Source organism: Crinia signifera, chromosome 5, assembly GCF_055691185.1.
Source record: "Crinia signifera chromosome 5, ASM5569118v1, whole genome shotgun sequence".
In the NCBI taxonomy this organism is placed as follows: Eukaryota; Metazoa; Chordata; class Amphibia; order Anura; family Myobatrachidae; genus Crinia; species Crinia signifera.
This window is the reverse complement of record NC_139221.1, coordinates 310,417,761-310,437,016: the sequence shown is the minus strand read 5'-3', so window position 1 is coordinate 310,437,016 and position 19,256 is coordinate 310,417,761. Positions and strand designations below refer to the sequence as shown.

General features: G+C 43.2%; 1 pseudogene; it reads left to right on the top strand.

The window, feature by feature from the left end:
- Positions 1–433: 433 nt before the first annotated feature.
- LOC146006005 (5S ribosomal RNA) lies at positions 434–553 on the top strand (annotated as a pseudogene).
- The last annotated feature ends 18,703 nt before the right edge of the window (positions 554–19,256 follow it).

Here is a 19,256-nt window from a genome sequence, read left to right as displayed (position 1 = left end):
AATAGATTTGCAGTTAGACACAAGCACTATACACAGATATCAGCACTTCAGTCTTATCATCAAGCAAATCTGAAAAGGCCACAGACGGAGAGCTTCAGGATCATGTACCACATTTTAGGTGAGATGTATCAAAGCTTAAGGAGAGATAGAGTAGAGAGAAGTTAAGGTGGAGATATACAAATCCTGGAGAGTTATCAAGTGGAGAGACAGATAGACAGATAAAATACCAAATAATCAGCCCCTGTTCTCTTTCAAACACAGCCTGTAATATTGTAGTTAGAAGCCGATTGGCTGGTAGTGTATCTCATAGAAACATACAGTATAGAAACATAGAATGTGACAGCAGATAAGAACCACTTGGCCCATCTAGTCTGCCCCCTTTTTAAACATTCTTCTCTTCAGAAGACAGAGGTGTCCTCTCATCAAAAGGTGGAATTACTGCCATACATCACTGGTGCGCCTGAATCCCATTCCGAACTCAGAAGCTAAGCAGTGAATGGCCGGGCAAGTACTTGTGTGGGGGACCAATAGGGAATACCCGGAGTTGTAACACACTAGACAGCAGAAACACCACAAACCGGTCGAAGGAGCCATTCTATTCTTTTTATTCCTAATCATGCACTCAGCCACTCTACCACTGGGACTATATTGCATTAAAATTGACATATGGAATATAGGGGCAGATGTATGATGTGTCGTTATGGGGGAGAAGGGGTATCAGCGCACGTTATGTGCACTGATACCGCTTCTCCCCCATGTATGATGCGGCCGGGATGCGATAATGGACAGGGGCGCTATGCGCCCCTGTCCATATCGGCGCTGCTATCAAAATGATAGCAGGCCGAATGTATGAACGGTCAGCATCGCTGACCGTTCCGCACGAAGCCTGCTTTGGCTTCGCCAGCATCAGGCTGGCGAAGCCCTATCTAAACAGCAGGGACAGCGCTGTCCCTGCTGTTACGTCTGGGCTGCGCTGGGGATCTCGCGTGGACAGCGAGATCCCGCGCATGCCCAGTGCGGCCGGCCGGGGGACAGGAGATAGCGCATCAGTATTAACTGATGCGCTATCTCCAGAAAGGGACATCGCCGAAGGGGGGAGTTAACGCTCCCCCGCTTCGGCAGACAAGATGTTAATACATCTTGTCGATGTCCCTTCCTGCTTCGCCTCGCTATTGAAGCGAAGCAGGAAGTATCATAGCGGCGCGATAAGCGTTGCTATGATACATCTGCCCCCAAGTGTCATGCGTCAAAGACTCCCATGTGACTCAGAAATGTATTGAAATTTGTTTCAAAAATGAATTTAAACCATTTGATCACACGGATTTTATTCTTGCCATTTCGTGCTTGAATATCAATTTGTGACGAAAATATATATTTTTTGTTTGTTATTTCTTCTCAACACGTACTGTCGTTTTAGCTATGATGTTTAATAACAGTTAATTTTAATATTATCCAAATTATCATTTGTTAAGTATGCCCCAAAACCCGTTTTTGTTCTTCCTTGTTGTCACCCTTATGACTCAACCTTTCCCCTTTTTTAAACATGTTACCTCAAACCATATTTGATCTGTATTTTTTTAGTAAGGATACCAATATTCTTATCTCAAGCATGTTTAAATTGCTGTACTGTATTTGCCTCTACCACCGCTGATGGGAGGCTATTCCACTTATCCACTACCCATTCTGTAAAGTTATTTTTCCTCAAATTTCCCCTGAATCTTCCTCCCTCTAGTTTCAGTGCATTTCCTCGTGTTCGGCTGCTCCTCTTCCTGTAAAGAATGTCTCCCACCTGTACCTTGTTAAAGCCCTTGATATATTTGTAAGTTTCTATCATGTCCCCCCTTTCCCTTCTCTGCTCTAAAGTATACATATTAAGACCTTTTAGTCTTTCCTGGTACGTTTTGTGATGTAGGCCATGCACCATTTTAGTTGCCCTTCTTTGGACAGTCTCTTATCTATTTATATCCTTCTGAAGCTATGGCCTCCAGAACTGGACACAGTATCTAGATGAGGTCGTACCAATGACATATACAGTGGCATTATTACTTATTTCTTTCTACTGCTGATACATTTCCCTATGCAACCAAGCATCTTACTTGTCTTCTTCACTACTTACCTGCCTTTAGGTCCCCTGAAATAGTGACACCTACTGTAGATCCCTCTCTTCCTCAGTAGTTTCCATTATAGTGCCATTTATACTATATTCAGTCTTTGGATGTTTGAGACTCAAGTGCATGATTTTGCATTTTTCACATTAAACTGTAGTTGCCATGCTCTTGACCATTCTTCTAATCTACCTTGATCATCAATCATTTGTTTTCCCCTCCTGGTGTGTCTACCCTGTTGCATACCTTTGTGTCATCTGCAAAAAGGCACATTTTACTCTCAATTCCATTTGCAATATCACCAATAAAGATATTAAAAGCACTGGTCCAAGTACAGATCCCTGTACTCCACGTGCAACTTTTCCCTCCTTTGACTGTACTCCATTTACTACAACTCTCTGTTTTCTGTCCTGCAACCACGCTCTTATCCATTCAACTATCTTAGAATCCAATCCCAAGCTTCCAAGTTTATTTAACAGTCTGCGATGTGGGACAGTGTCAAAAGCCTTACTAAAGTCTAGATAAACTACATCTACAGCACCACCTTGATCTATTACTTTAGTCACCCAGTCAAAAAAGTCAATAAGATTTGGTTGACATGATCTTCCCCCAGTAAACCCATGCTGATTTGGATCCTGTAAATTGCTGGTTTTTAGATATTATCCAACTCTTTGTTTTAATAGTGTTTCCATCAATTTCCCTACTACTGATGTAAGGCTCACTGGTCGATAGTTGCTTACCTCTTCCTTGCTTCCACTTTTGTGCTACATCTGCTGTTTTCCAGTCCTCTGGGATTACTCCAGTAGCTAGTGACTGGTTGAATAATTCTGTTAATGGTTTTACCAGCTCCCCTTTAAGCTACTTTAGTATCCTTGGATGTATCCCATCTGGTCCCATTGATTTATCCACTTTCAGTTTTGAGAGTTCTGTTAGGACTTTCTCCTCTTTAAATATACTTGTTTCTCCCTCATTTTTCTGATGATACTTGCAAATTAACTGTGGCCCCTTCCCCTCTCTTTCAGCAGTGAATACTGAGCAAAAATAATTATTAATATGATCTGCTATTACAGTGACCCCCTCAAGATAGACTTCCACTCTCTGTCTTATTCCACTTTATCTCTCTCCAAGGCTTAGTAGATCTTATACATAGTACCAACTAGTCAGCTTCTAACTGTTAATGTCACAGAGTGGGTTTAAAATATCACAGCTAGATACTGATTGGCTGATTGGTTGGTACTTAGGGACTAATGCACTAAGACTTGGGGACATATTTTTCACAATCTGTATCTCAGTATCACAAGGGGGGGTGGGATGCAACGCTGTCCCTGGACTTCCGAGTCTGAGACTTGGGAGTCCCTCTGTGCATGTGTAGAGTGATGGTGCTGGTCATAGGGCATGCTGGGAGCTGTCCATGAGCCCCGATTCAAGCTTGTGACTGAACAGAACCTGTTCAATGCATTCATCCACACACCAGCAACTGCGATAGCTGGAGCCTTCATCACATATGCAAGCTGTCAGCAGTGATGCTTTCACCATCGGCTGGATTACACACGCTGGGAACAGAGGACAGGTCGGGCAGCTAGTGCCAGATACGGCACAGAAGGTAATATCTCTCCTGCCTCTAGCAGCAGCTCCCTGCTGCATAGTGCGAGCCCCATTTTCATGCAGGGATTTAGTTAAATTCAACATTAAATTAATTTAGTATAATGTGTGTTCTAATCACTGAGCGCCCCACATTTTCCCTTTTACTGTCTTTTATATTTTGGAGGTGGGCATTCCTCCATTGTGGCAGCTGCCAGGTTGCACGCCACATCACTGCATTCCCCAGCGCTTTGGACATTTTTCCTCAACTCTTTTAGGGAGTGAAACTACATTTTCTCACATAACGGGTTCATTTTTAATTAACCATTCTGTGATCATAGCTTTCTCATGCACCGCAGGTAAGCTCTTTTTTTTTTTTAAACCTTTCACAGCAGCCCCCTTAGTGCTAATTCAGGAGTTGTGATGGCCCTTGTCTCACCTTTAAAGGTATTCGGCAAATGAGCTTTAAACCAGGAAACAAGCACATGTTCATCTTAGTTATAATGTGTCTGTAGTTGCCAGGTTCTTAAGAGACCAGTTGTTAGTGCAGTGAAATGGGGTCCCTCGGTGATGGGCTGCAAGCTTAAATGCATTGATCCATTCATGAACTAAAACCCATTATTTTTGATTACATATATATATATATATATATATATATATATATATATATATACACACACACACACACACACACACATACACACACAGAGGAATCCGCACTCCCAATCAAGATATATCACAACAGTGGGGTGCACCACTTAAAGTACCACTATGTGTACCCTACACAGTTCCAGAAGCTGACCGCGCTAGGTCGTCCAAGAGAGCACACTCCAAAAGCCAACACACTAATTTATTGATACATCACCAGTATGACAAAATCAGTCAACGTTTCAGACTGCAAACAGTCCTTTATCAAGACGTCATCAGAACAGCCAAACAGCTCAGCAGCAGTGCAGGGGGAAGTGTGGTGTGCTGAGCCTGGGTCGTCCCTTTTAAAGGTCACTGACACAGACTAAAGAATACAGCTGTGACACACTAATCAAATAAATTAAGGAAGCCTAAATGGCTCAATCTAACACATACCTATATCGCCATCTCTATAGTGTGTGAAAACACTGTAACAGCCGCCGGGTCCCGGACATTGCCGAATTCCGAAAGTGACCAACCTGGAAGTGATGGCGGTGCGTTCCACCGTCTAGTAACTTCCGTGATTTGTGTTCTAATGCGCCTGACCATCATATCCAGGCTCTTATATGTTGTGGAACAGCGCAAAGCCACTAATATTGATAGAGGAAGTGCCCATGTGTTCCATATTACTACAGTGGAACGCACAAACAAATAGGCAAAGTCGTATAGAACAAAATTGTGGTGAATGTTTACTACATATATGACTTATAGGGCACATGGTCATAAAACACATGATAACAAGGTAGCATACATATATAATAATTAGCTGTCACCAGCGTAGACCATGGCGACTTCAGGAATGTGAGTGCAGGTAAGCCCACCAAATGCCTAGCATAGGGTCAATGTTTAAAGAGTAAAAATGACTCGACATATAAGAGACAGACATCAAAACAAATAAAAAACAAATATACAGTACATGAAAAATACATTTATACATATATAAGTCAATGGTCAATCACCAGTCATCAATGCATAAAGCATTATATCTCAATATACACAAACACATAGACTGGTGAACAGTCACCCAGTGTATATCGTTACCCACTACCGACAGCCAACAATCCGGTCAACTGGGTCTGATTATGTCGACAAAAGCAATTAAGCGGATTATGTTCATTAAGTCCCCGAAGGGCAACTGTATTTAGTCAGTGTATGCAACAGGCCTCAAGTCGACGCAGTAGCAGATTTCTGTCTCCACCTCTTGATGGGTTGGGTACATGATCAACAAGGAAACATCTCACAGTTGCGATCTGATGTCCCATTGCCAAGTAGTGTTTGGCTACCGGTTTGTCAGAAATACCAGAGGAGATAGCTGTCCTAATTCAAAAGCGATGATTTGCCATACGCTCGCGAAAAGACCTTATTCACCCCAGATGAGCTAATTTATCTGTAACCTGTTACAGCTGCCCCTTTAATTCTAAGTCAGGTGTTGTGTTAGGTGACTGCCTCATCTTTAAAAGCCATAAGGCACTTGGCAGGTGAGCTTTAAACCAGGAAAAAGCACATGTCGACTTTAGCTATGATGTGTCAGCAGTTGGCAGGCTCTTGAGAAACAAATGCTAGTGTAGGACTTGCAGTGAAATGGGGTCCCTTGGCGATGGGCTGCAAGCTTAAATGCATTGATCAATTCATGAACTAAAACCCCATTATTTATTTGATTCATTGTATACTAAGGTGAGTTAGTTCATTATGGAGAGTGTTGAGTCCCTGTATTTGTATGTATTAGAGCATGTGGTCACAGGCCACTTTCACCCCAACCTGGGAATGGCGAGTGCTGTTTGCACCCCATTCGCAGGGATGGCGAGTGTTGTGGTACTCTGTATGTGTGTATATATGTGGGTTAATTTTTATTAACCTTTGTTACTGTGATCATAGCTTTCTCTTTCACCCCAGATGAGCTAATTTATCTGTAACCTGTTACAGCTGCCCCTTTAATTCTAAGTCAGGTGTTGTGTTAGGTGACTGCCTCATCTTTAAAAGCCATAAGGCACTTGGCAGGTGAGCTTTAAACCAGGAAAAAGCACATGTCGACTTTAGCTATGATGTGTCAGCAGTTGGCAGGCTCTTGAGAAACAAATGCTAGTGTAGGACTTGCAGTGAAATGGGGTCCCTTGGCGATGGGCTGCAAGCTTAAATGCATTGATCAATTCATGAACTAAAACCCCATTATTTATTTGATTCATTGTATACTAAGGTGAGTTAGTTCATTATGGAGAGTGTTGAGTCCCTGTATTTGTATGTATTAGAGCATGTGGTCACAGGCCACTTTCACCCCAACCTGGGAATGGCGAGTGCTGTTTGCACCCCATTCGCAGGGATGGCGAGTGTTGTGGTACTCTGTATGTGTGTATATATGTGGGTTAATTTTTATTAACCTTTGTTACTGTGATCATAGCTTTCTCTTTCACCCCAGATGAGCTAATTTATCTGTAACCTGTTACAGCTGCCCCTTTAATTCTAAGTCAGGTGTTGTGTTAGGTGACTGCCTCATCTTTAAAAGCCATAAGGCACTTGGCAGGTGAGCTTTAAACCAGGAAAAAGCACATGTCGACTTTAGCTATGATGTGTCAGCAGTTGGCAGGCTCTTGAGAAACAAATGCTAGTGTAGGACTTGCAGTGAAATGGGGTCCCTTGGCGATGGGCTGCAAGCTTAAATGCATTGATCAATTCATGAACTAAAACCCCATTATTTATTTGATTCATTGTATACTAAGGTGAGTTAGTTCATTATGGAGAGTGTTGAGTCCCTGTATTTGTATGTATTAGAGCATGTGGTCACAGGCCACTTTCACCCCAACCTGGGAATGGCGAGTGCTGTTTGCACCCCATTCGCAGGGATGGCGAGTGTTGTGGTACTCTGTATGTGTGTATATATGTGGGTTAATTTTTATTAACCTTTGTTACTGTGATCATAGCTTTCTCTTTCACCCCAGATGAGCTAATTTATCTGTAACCTGTTACAGCTGCCCCTTTAATTCTAAGTCAGGTGTTGTGTTAGGTGACTGCCTCATCTTTAAAAGCCATAAGGCACTTGGCAGGTGAGCTTTAAACCAGGAAAAAGCACATGTCGACTTTAGCTATGATGTGTCAGCAGTTGGCAGGCTCTTGAGAAACAAATGCTAGTGTAGGACTTGCAGTGAAATGGGGTCCCTTGGCGATGGGCTGCAAGCTTAAATGCATTGATCAATTCATGAACTAAAACCCCATTATTTATTTGATTCATTGTATACTAAGGTGAGTTAGTTCATTATGGAGAGTGTTGAGTCCCTGTATTTGTATGTATTAGAGCATGTGGTCACAGGCCACTTTCACCCCAACCTGGGAATGGCGAGTGCTGTTTGCACCCCATTCGCAGGGATGGCGAGTGTTGTGGTACTCTGTATGTGTGTATATATGTGGGTTAATTTTTATTAACCTTTGTTACTGTGATCATAGCTTTCTCTTTCACCCCAGATGAGCTAATTTATCTGTAACCTGTTACAGCTGCCCCTTTAATTCTAAGTCAGGTGTTGTGTTAGGTGACTGCCTCATCTTTAAAAGCCATAAGGCACTTGGCAGGTGAGCTTTAAACCAGGAAAAAGCACATGTCGACTTTAGCTATGATGTGTCAGCAGTTGGCAGGCTCTTGAGAAACAAATGCTAGTGTAGGACTTGCAGTGAAATGGGGTCCCTTGGCGATGGGCTGCAAGCTTAAATGCATTGATCAATTCATGAACTAAAACCCCATTATTTATTTGATTCATTGTATACTAAGGTGAGTTAGTTCATTATGGAGAGTGTTGAGTCCCTGTATTTGTATGTATTAGAGCATGTGGTCACAGGCCACTTTCACCCCAACCTGGGAATGGCGAGTGCTGTTTGCACCCCATTCGCAGGGATGGCGAGTGTTGTGGTACTCTGTATGTGTGTATATATGTGGGTTAATTTTTATTAACCTTTGTTACTGTGATCATAGCTTTCTCTTTCACCCCAGATGAGCTAATTTATCTGTAACCTGTTACAGCTGCCCCTTTAATTCTAAGTCAGGTGTTGTGTTAGGTGACTGCCTCATCTTTAAAAGCCATAAGGCACTTGGCAGGTGAGCTTTAAACCAGGAAAAAGCACATGTCGACTTTAGCTATGATGTGTCAGCAGTTGGCAGGCTCTTGAGAAACAAATGCTAGTGTAGGACTTGCAGTGAAATGGGGTCCCTTGGCGATGGGCTGCAAGCTTAAATGCATTGATCAATTCATGAACTAAAACCCCATTATTTATTTGATTCATTGTATACTAAGGTGAGTTAGTTCATTATGGAGAGTGTTGAGTCCCTGTATTTGTATGTATTAGAGCATGTGGTCACAGGCCACTTTCACCCCAACCTGGGAATGGCGAGTGCTGTTTGCACCCCATTCGCAGGGATGGCGAGTGTTGTGGTACTCTGTATGTGTGTATATATGTGGGTTAATTTTTATTAACCTTTGTTACTGTGATCATAGCTTTCTCTTTCACCCCAGATGAGCTAATTTATCTGTAACCTGTTACAGCTGCCCCTTTAATTCTAAGTCAGGTGTTGTGTTAGGTGACTGCCTCATCTTTAAAAGCCATAAGGCACTTGGCAGGTGAGCTTTAAACCAGGAAAAAGCACATGTCGACTTTAGCTATGATGTGTCAGCAGTTGGCAGGCTCTTGAGAAACAAATGCTAGTGTAGGACTTGCAGTGAAATGGGGTCCCTTGGCGATGGGCTGCAAGCTTAAATGCATTGATCAATTCATGAACTAAAACCCCATTATTTATTTGATTCATTGTATACTAAGGTGAGTTAGTTCATTATGGAGAGTGTTGAGTCCCTGTATTTGTATGTATTAGAGCATGTGGTCACAGGCCACTTTCACCCCAACCTGGGAATGGCGAGTGCTGTTTGCACCCCATTCGCAGGGATGGCGAGTGTTGTGGTACTCTGTATGTGTGTATATATGTGGGTTAATTTTTATTAACCTTTGTTACTGTGATCATAGCTTTCTCTTTCACCCCAGATGAGCTAATTTATCTGTAACCTGTTACAGCTGCCCCTTTAATTCTAAGTCAGGTGTTGTGTTAGGTGACTGCCTCATCTTTAAAAGCCATAAGGCACTTGGCAGGTGAGCTTTAAACCAGGAAAAAGCACATGTCGACTTTAGCTATGATGTGTCAGCAGTTGGCAGGCTCTTGAGAAACAAATGCTAGTGTAGGACTTGCAGTGAAATGGGGTCCCTTGGCGATGGGCTGCAAGCTTAAATGCATTGATCAATTCATGAACTAAAACCCCATTATTTATTTGATTCATTGTATACTAAGGTGAGTTAGTTCATTATGGAGAGTGTTGAGTCCCTGTATTTGTATGTATTAGAGCATGTGGTCACAGGCCACTTTCACCCCAACCTGGGAATGGCGAGTGCTGTTTGCACCCCATTCGCAGGGATGGCGAGTGTTGTGGTACTCTGTATGTGTGTATATATGTGGGTTAATTTTTATTAACCTTTGTTACTGTGATCATAGCTTTCTCTTTCACCCCAGATGAGCTAATTTATCTGTAACCTGTTACAGCTGCCCCTTTAATTCTAAGTCAGGTGTTGTGTTAGGTGACTGCCTCATCTTTAAAAGCCATAAGGCACTTGGCAGGTGAGCTTTAAACCAGGAAAAAGCACATGTCGACTTTAGCTATGATGTGTCAGCAGTTGGCAGGCTCTTGAGAAACAAATGCTAGTGTAGGACTTGCAGTGAAATGGGGTCCCTTGGCGATGGGCTGCAAGCTTAAATGCATTGATCAATTCATGAACTAAAACCCCATTATTTATTTGATTCATTGTATACTAAGGTGAGTTAGTTCATTATGGAGAGTGTTGAGTCCCTGTATTTGTATGTATTAGAGCATGTGGTCACAGGCCACTTTCACCCCAACCTGGGAATGGCGAGTGCTGTTTGCACCCCATTCGCAGGGATGGCGAGTGTTGTGGTACTCTGTATGTGTGTATATATGTGGGTTAATTTTTATTAACCTTTGTTACTGTGATCATAGCTTTCTCTTTCACCCCAGATGAGCTAATTTATCTGTAACCTGTTACAGCTGCCCCTTTAATTCTAAGTCAGGTGTTGTGTTAGGTGACTGCCTCATCTTTAAAAGCCATAAGGCACTTGGCAGGTGAGCTTTAAACCAGGAAAAAGCACATGTCGACTTTAGCTATGATGTGTCAGCAGTTGGCAGGCTCTTGAGAAACAAATGCTAGTGTAGGACTTGCAGTGAAATGGGGTCCCTTGGCGATGGGCTGCAAGCTTAAATGCATTGATCAATTCATGAACTAAAACCCCATTATTTATTTGATTCATTGTATACTAAGGTGAGTTAGTTCATTATGGAGAGTGTTGAGTCCCTGTATTTGTATGTATTAGAGCATGTGGTCACAGGCCACTTTCACCCCAACCTGGGAATGGCGAGTGCTGTTTGCACCCCATTCGCAGGGATGGCGAGTGTTGTGGTACTCTGTATGTGTGTATATATGTGGGTTAATTTTTATTAACCTTTGTTACTGTGATCATAGCTTTCTCTTTCACCCCAGATGAGCTAATTTATCTGTAACCTGTTACAGCTGCCCCTTTAATTCTAAGTCAGGTGTTGTGTTAGGTGACTGCCTCATCTTTAAAAGCCATAAGGCACTTGGCAGGTGAGCTTTAAACCAGGAAAAAGCACATGTCGACTTTAGCTATGATGTGTCAGCAGTTGGCAGGCTCTTGAGAAACAAATGCTAGTGTAGGACTTGCAGTGAAATGGGGTCCCTTGGCGATGGGCTGCAAGCTTAAATGCATTGATCAATTCATGAACTAAAACCCCATTATTTATTTGATTCATTGTATACTAAGGTGAGTTAGTTCATTATGGAGAGTGTTGAGTCCCTGTATTTGTATGTATTAGAGCATGTGGTCACAGGCCACTTTCACCCCAACCTGGGAATGGCGAGTGCTGTTTGCACCCCATTCGCAGGGATGGCGAGTGTTGTGGTACTCTGTATGTGTGTATATATGTGGGTTAATTTTTATTAACCTTTGTTACTGTGATCATAGCTTTCTCTTTCACCCCAGATGAGCTAATTTATCTGTAACCTGTTACAGCTGCCCCTTTAATTCTAAGTCAGGTGTTGTGTTAGGTGACTGCCTCATCTTTAAAAGCCATAAGGCACTTGGCAGGTGAGCTTTAAACCAGGAAAAAGCACATGTCGACTTTAGCTATGATGTGTCAGCAGTTGGCAGGCTCTTGAGAAACAAATGCTAGTGTAGGACTTGCAGTGAAATGGGGTCCCTTGGCGATGGGCTGCAAGCTTAAATGCATTGATCAATTCATGAACTAAAACCCCATTATTTATTTGATTCATTGTATACTAAGGTGAGTTAGTTCATTATGGAGAGTGTTGAGTCCCTGTATTTGTATGTATTAGAGCATGTGGTCACAGGCCACTTTCACCCCAACCTGGGAATGGCGAGTGCTGTTTGCACCCCATTCGCAGGGATGGCGAGTGTTGTGGTACTCTGTATGTGTGTATATATGTGGGTTAATTTTTATTAACCTTTGTTACTGTGATCATAGCTTTCTCTTTCACCCCAGATGAGCTAATTTATCTGTAACCTGTTACAGCTGCCCCTTTAATTCTAAGTCAGGTGTTGTGTTAGGTGACTGCCTCATCTTTAAAAGCCATAAGGCACTTGGCAGGTGAGCTTTAAACCAGGAAAAAGCACATGTCGACTTTAGCTATGATGTGTCAGCAGTTGGCAGGCTCTTGAGAAACAAATGCTAGTGTAGGACTTGCAGTGAAATGGGGTCCCTTGGCGATGGGCTGCAAGCTTAAATGCATTGATCAATTCATGAACTAAAACCCCATTATTTATTTGATTCATTGTATACTAAGGTGAGTTAGTTCATTATGGAGAGTGTTGAGTCCCTGTATTTGTATGTATTAGAGCATGTGGTCACAGGCCACTTTCACCCCAACCTGGGAATGGCGAGTGCTGTTTGCACCCCATTCGCAGGGATGGCGAGTGTTGTGGTACTCTGTATGTGTGTATATATGTGGGTTAATTTTTATTAACCTTTGTTACTGTGATCATAGCTTTCTCTTTCACCCCAGATGAGCTAATTTATCTGTAACCTGTTACAGCTGCCCCTTTAATTCTAAGTCAGGTGTTGTGTTAGGTGACTGCCTCATCTTTAAAAGCCATAAGGCACTTGGCAGGTGAGCTTTAAACCAGGAAAAAGCACATGTCGACTTTAGCTATGATGTGTCAGCAGTTGGCAGGCTCTTGAGAAACAAATGCTAGTGTAGGACTTGCAGTGAAATGGGGTCCCTTGGCGATGGGCTGCAAGCTTAAATGCATTGATCAATTCATGAACTAAAACCCCATTATTTATTTGATTCATTGTATACTAAGGTGAGTTAGTTCATTATGGAGAGTGTTGAGTCCCTGTATTTGTATGTATTAGAGCATGTGGTCACAGGCCACTTTCACCCCAACCTGGGAATGGCGAGTGCTGTTTGCACCCCATTCGCAGGGATGGCGAGTGTTGTGGTACTCTGTATGTGTGTATATATATATATATATATATATAGTACACACACACATCTCAACTTTAGTCATTTTCAAATAGGGACCTGTCAGGTGGCCTGAAAAGGGGCAGAGCTATGCTTGCTCATTGCATCTCTTCAGTGGTCAATGGCCGCTCTGCATCTCCCCCCATTGGCATCCCCTACTGCAGGACACTGCTGTCCACCAAGGGCCGCCTGCCACCCACACAGCCGTCCGCCCCCCCACCCAAACCCCCACAGGCATGCGAATGGATGAAGACCTTGGGTGTGAACGAGAAATCATTAGATGGAGTTGCACTCTTGCTCCTCCTACCTGCAATCAGTCCAAAGGCATCCATCATTTCTGACAGCAGGCAGCTGCCGGCAGCCATAAAACTAGTCTGCTGGTGGCAGCTTAATATCACAGCTGGGACGATGGATTCACGGGAAGGGGGGGGGGGGGGGTTTCTAGGCAGTCATTTAAAAAATCATAATTAAATATTGAACATTTAAGAATTTCGGTACTTGTTTCCTAGCACGGCGCCCATCGGGTCCCAATGCATACCTTAGCTTAAGGTATGCAATGGGATCCGACCGGATTTAAAAAAAAATCCTTATTTAATAATTTCATTGTTTTTTTACGGATTCATTTTTTAAAATTTGTCTTTGTTTTACTTAAAACAGAAACACTGAATTTTTAGTTATGTTGTAACCGGAAATAATCCTATCTTGTGCCATTGGCATACACATTTACTGCAACCTGGTACAGAGATAGTAAAAGGGAACCTAGCTAAACACATACTGTATTTCTAGGTCTAATCTGGCAATACAGACTATCCGGAACAGTATCGGAACCGAGGGTGACGGGTATTTGATGATGTACCTGCACATCATAATTATGCTTGTTACAACAAAAAGATGCGACAAAAATTCACACACGTAGACATATAACATCTCACTACTGCCATAGACTTACCACTGTTGCGCATTCCGTATAGTTTATGCATCCTAGTATAACGGAAAGGAGTCAATCCGGGCACTGGAGTTCTCTGTACAAAAGAGACACATACAGTATGATCATTACATCAGACAGATACCGTGTAGCCCTGCATTTTGCTTGGTTGGAATGTCTTCTACTGAACAGATGAAACCAGCAAAGTATATTGTTTTTTGAGATAGTGACAGAAACATTTTTGGAAGTAGTGTTGACTTCTGCTTGGGTAAAGGCATCCGCTTGTCCCCATCACTGACTAGGTGCCGACTACTACACAATGTAGCTGACAGGCAATAGGACTGGCTAATGTGAAGTACTGTAGCAGCATTAATGGTACAGTACTACAATATGCTTGGCTTGTGCATTGGCTACAGCCCATATAAGCCAGCTAGAGCTATTCGAAAGGCTGAGAGTTGCTTCCTAATGGTACATCCATTCCTGCAGGTGCATGAAAGGTAGGACAACCAATAGGAAGTCACAGAGAAGCCAGTGTAGTCATGGACATGAACAGAGGTTGTGGATTTTACTGGGGGGGGGGGGTTCCACCCCTAGCAGGTAGATGGTGTGACCAATTATTTCAAATTCCCAAAGAAGCGGCCACCTGGCTGGATCGCCATAAGCTGGCAAGGTATGCTCTGGACAATGATTGATCCATATTGGCCTAATCCATACTTCTACAGCATAAGTATACAGTAACCCTCTCACCAGTGATGCTTCACTTTGTTAAATATGGCTGACTAGTCGTTTATTGACTTGTATCATTTTATTTCTATACATATTTCATTTTTTAATTTTTTATTTGTGGTTATACACTCTATTAGCTTTTTTTTATTCTTCTCCCCCCACGGAGACATTTTACTGCTCAGGTTGGTCGGGAGTATACGCCGTGGGTGGTGAGCTGTATAATATCTGACTCTTCTCTGTAAGATACTGTATGGTGAAACTTCATTTTCTTACATGGAATGTAAGTGGAATTAATGATAAGCTAAAAAGGTCATTGGTCCTGGGCCAATTTAAAAGGTATGCTCCTGATATAGTGTGCTTAATGTAAACACATTTAATGGGCACTAAAATCGTATCTCTTAAAAATATTATGGGTAGGTTGGGCATACCACTCCACATATACCTCTGCTTCTAGAGGGGTTTCTGTTCTGGTACGTGAAACTGTGCCCTTCTCTTTAGAATTGGTGCAGACGGACCTGTGGGGCCAATCAGGGCCACCAACAGGGGGGGTGCTGTGGGTAAAGCTGTTTCGGGCCCCGGCCTCTGGAAGGGCCCGGGCAGCTCATTTTCCCAACTGCAAACCCCCAATTTCCTCCGCTGTGCTGCCTGCTTCTTCAATGCCAATTAAAATGTTGCACTGGCTGTTCAGCTAATCATAGCTTGTGTATCATTAGACAATCAGAGTGGCTGCCAGTACACAAGCTCTGATTGGTTTACCAGCCGGGGCTGGATTTTAATTGGCCACCGGCATCCTGCATTGAAGGGACCTGTGGAAAGAGTCGGGAGGTAAGTGAAGGAGGGGGAGGGGAGATGTGGAGCCCCGCAGGGCCCGGACTGGAAGTCTCGGGCCCCAAAATTCCTAGTGGCAGCCCTGGGGCCAATATGTCTTCTTGAAATGCAAACTTAATTGAAATTCTGTTATTTTGGCTGCAATATATCCCACCACCCTAAGCTCATGACAGGTGCGTAAATAGATATTTGTAGGCCCCATTGCAAAAGTTTGTAAGGGCCCCTATTTCCCAACCTAAGGTGATAAATGTATATAACACATGTAACTTACACAAGGAACATGCCCCCCCCCCCCCTTCAGCTCTTGGCCCCATAGCAGCTGCACCCCTTGCACCTATGCTAGTTACACTTTTGGCTCACAAGGTGCATAGACAACTGGTGAGTTTTATGGCCTCACATTCTGCTACCCCTACTATATGTCTAGGTGATTCAAATAATGTTCTCAATCCACAATTAGACAGGACCTGTGTTTCTATTGGCCACCCGCAAACACGACCATCCACTTTCGTGGATTTACTGTTGGATATGGGTTGTTGATGCCTGGAGTGAAAAAAACCTAATGGTGAAACAATATTTCTGTTTCTCCCGTTCCTATTCCTCCTTTTTGAGGATTGAAATGGCCCTTCTCCCACCATGCATACTGTCAGGTTAGGTACGAAAATAGGAGCATGTGTGACCAATTACGTTGAGCCTTGGCTTGGAATGTCAGAGGGGCCAATTGATTTGGAAGCTTAATCCATTCTAGCTCAAACATTCGGGATCTGGACAGGAATTGGAGGCTAAATGGGAAAAATGCTACACCAATAATACCCCTGGGTTATCATCAACATTATTATGGGACACATTTAAAGCCTTTGAACATTTCTGGTCTGAAAACCTTTTACAGGAAACAGGAGGAAGAGTTAGAACAGACCTGTATTGTTGCTGAACTTTTTTATTTATCTGATGGCTTAGACCAGGGGTCCTCAAACTATTTGGTCTGGGACACAATCAGATAATAAAAATAATTACAGGACCCCAGCAAGTTACTGCAGAAGGGCATCACATCACATGTCTAAATAACAGACAATTCAACAGATCTTTCAGACTCCTTGAATCACTGACTGAGATTACAGTAGAAAAGTCATCAGCCTGATGGTCAGCAAGAAACTTCGAAGATCACTTAAAGCCCAAAAATAAGCGATCATATGCTTTGCACTCTGCTTATGCTATTGAGGACAGGCTGGGCAGTTTTCTTGTTCATTTGGCATGGGGAGACTGTACTTATAATACCATAGTTGAGTTACAACATCCTGGTGGTTCTAGAGCTACACACACAGAGCCATATTAAGCCTATCTGGGGCCTGGGTCACTTTAGACAGGAGGGCCCCTTCTCACTTGTCATTACTGGCTGCAAACTGCACAGGAGAATACTATACTTTCAAAACACAGAGTATTGTTAGTGTAGACTTGGTCAATGGGTATCTGGGAGGGGATATATATATCTATACACACACACACACACCATATGAAAAACCTGTGTTTGTCCCTCTGTACCTTACTCTGTAGGAGACCTCACAGGCTCAGCGCTGCCTCTAATTATATACCCTCCCATGATGAGGCCGCCGCTGCTGCTGTTCTGCATGGGCCAGAGAAGCACCAATCAGAGCTCAACACAAGCGTCTCAGCCTCTGACCTCTTGTGCATGGGACTTAGTCAACTCCCAGTAATTCACTGCACACTTGTGCAGTCGTTGTGCCTTGACTCCCGATGCTCAGCACCATTATTCATTGTCACATTGGCAGATAGGTGAAGCTGCAGCACTACCCCCACTCCCATGCACAAAACTCTTCACACAAAAAAATATATATATATTTGGAAATATAGAGGGGAGGGAGCCCAGGGATACTGACCCCCCTGAGCTCCCCTTAATCCAGCCCTGGCTACACACACACTCTAGATATAGCAGCTCTATGTGTGGCATTCTACAAACACCTATATGAATCTAAAATAGCTTGTGGTCCTAATGACCTGCGGATGTATATTCATAATATTCCTCTTCCCTCCATAACTGAGGATGCCTGTCAGCTGTTAGACTCACCCTTGCCCTTAGAGGGTACCCCTAATGGTATTTCCTTGGATTTATATAAAAAACATTTAGACTTGTTTGCTTACCCTTTTTCAGCAGCTGTTGGAACAGGATGCCCTCCCAACCTCTATGTCAAAGGCATTAATTGTTCTTATTCCTAAGCCAGGGAAGGACCCCACACTCCCAGCGTCCTACCATTCGATATCTTTGCTGTCTACAGACATTAAAATCCTTGCCATCAGGTTGAACCAGGTTATCACTCAATTCTATATCCAGATCAGACTAGGGGGTTATTCACATTGATTCGCATCCTCTGTGCATTCACACAGGGGACCGATAATGTGTGTTTACACATACACAGACGCGTCTCTGCGCATGTGTGGCCGTATGGTGCATGAGCCCACGGCAAACAGTCTGTTCGACCTGTGCACGCACCCAATATAGCTGGTGGGGGACAGAGAGAAGCGTGGGGCGCCGGCCTGCCTCATCACCATATGGGAATGGGCAGCATTTGATGGGCGTTTCCATGAGCATGCTTGGCATTCTCATGTTTATGTGGCTGTGAAGCGGGTGTGTGTGTGTGTGTGGGGGGGCATCACCAGATGTCAGCTGCCCACCCATTTCCATCCAAGCATGCACGCATAAAACGCATGCACTTGAAAATCACTGTTATATGCGTGCACCTTCCACATCTTTCGATGATCGGCGACCATTGAAAGATGTGGGTATTCCCGGAAGCATGCGAATAGATGTTTATATTAAATCAGTCTTATCTTTTAGCACTGGATGGAGGTAGAGGCCCTACGCGTTTCGTCTTTCCAGACTTGATCACTCTCCATTTTACCACTATTGAAGCCTAGTGCATCTGGCCTTCTGTGTCTAACCTCTACTCTAATATCCAGCTATCAGCACATTCTGACAGAAATGAGTGGGATTCATACCTAGTATTCTTTCATAGTTACATAGTAGGTGAGGCTGAATAATGACTTGCGTCCATCTAGTTCAACCTATGTTTATAGTAGCTTATCCCTTGTTATATAGTATGTTCTGATATTTTAAAGACAGATTGTGTTACTTATTTGTACCCATGGATGTTTGTAACCAATAAATGTTTATCCAACCTTATTTTAAACGTATTTATAGGGCAGTATTCAATGTCAAAGTTCTCCGTGCATGGTGAGCGTTTTATTTCGCTCTCCATGCACTCTCCGTGTTCCGGAGGGCTCGCTGCCACTCCTGCTCCCTCTATTCAATGTGGTTAAGACTCGCCGCCATTCGCGGCGAGTCTTAACCCCTGCAGCGGACAAGCGTCCGCGGCAGGGAGCTTTCAGGGAGCCGGAAGCAGCCAGAGAGATTATAGTCTCCCTGGCTGCTCCAGAGGAATGTGGAGATAAGGGGGACTCTCCGAGACTAAGGCAGCACAGGCTGCCCCCCCCTATAGCCAGCGGGGGACCCAGTATTCACTGCACCTGATCGTGCATATTAACGATCGGGTGCAGTGAATATATGAATATGTAATGAGCGGCTCGAGCGCTCCGGCCCCCTGCTGGCTGCACTGTGTAAAAAAAAAAAAATTTAAAATTTAAAAAATATATATATTTTTTTAAATTAAATATATATTCATGTGTTATAAGCACATGAATAAAAATAACATGCCCCTTCACAGAAAAAAAAACAGATTTTTTGACACCAAAATTTAAAAAAAACCTTTTAGTTTAAAAGTTCACATTCCAGCTCCCCA